We start from the raw sequence: 896 nt of genomic DNA, 5'->3' as shown, positions 1-896 counted from the left end.
CTCGCTTCTCCCATCAACCACTTTCTGTGGAACTCTGCGACAATCACTGCAGGTCAAAACACTCATTTCTCTCAGCACTGTGTCTGAGGCCAGTAACAACAATAGTGTCTCTAAGGAACATTTGCTGAACACATACCATTGGCCAAGTGCTCTTCCAAACACTCGATATGCATACACTACTTTAAGCACTGCAACACCCTGGGGGGCAGGGGAGTGGTATTTTCCCTGGTGAGTCCAATAACTAACCCAAGGTCCCACTTCTGGGACATGGCAGAGCCCAGATCCAGTCTGGGCGGGAGGCTGCATCCCAACCTCTGCTCTCCTCCCTCAGGACGCCCGCAACCAGCGAGGAGCGCTCCCTTTCAACCCACCCAGCACCCACTGTTTCCTTAGTATCTCCTCACTTTCAGTCCTTCATCTTCCTTTCATTCAAAACAACTGGTCTGGTAAAGAAAGCCTCAAATTTGGCATCAGGACTTTTCTTCTGGCAGTAGATGTGTTTGTTTTACCTCTCCCCAAACAAAAGTGTATTTGTTCCCTTTGCTACAACGATCAAGAAACGAATTACTTAGCAATTAAAGTCCAGGGATGGAGAGTCAATGCCACCCACAAGGAGAGGTTCCGAGGACGTTCTGGACAGACACAAGTCACAGGAGAGGGAGAATGTGACCCAGAGGGTTGGGTCCACTTATTTACTGGGAATCAAGGCCTGTGGAGGGATTGCTCACACTCTTACTCTTTCTCTGTCTCTGTCATATATATATATATTAGAGGCCCGGTGCACGAAATTCGTGCACGGAGGGGGGGGCGTGTCCCTCAGCCCAGCCTGCACCCTCTCCAATCTGGGACCCCTCAAGGGATGTCCGACTGCCCGTTTAGGCCCAATCCCAGATCGG

Source organism: Eptesicus fuscus, chromosome 16 (assembly GCF_027574615.1).
Source record: "Eptesicus fuscus isolate TK198812 chromosome 16, DD_ASM_mEF_20220401, whole genome shotgun sequence".
Classification (NCBI taxonomy): domain Eukaryota; kingdom Metazoa; phylum Chordata; class Mammalia; order Chiroptera; family Vespertilionidae; genus Eptesicus; species Eptesicus fuscus.
Note: the sequence above shows the minus strand (reverse complement) of the source record.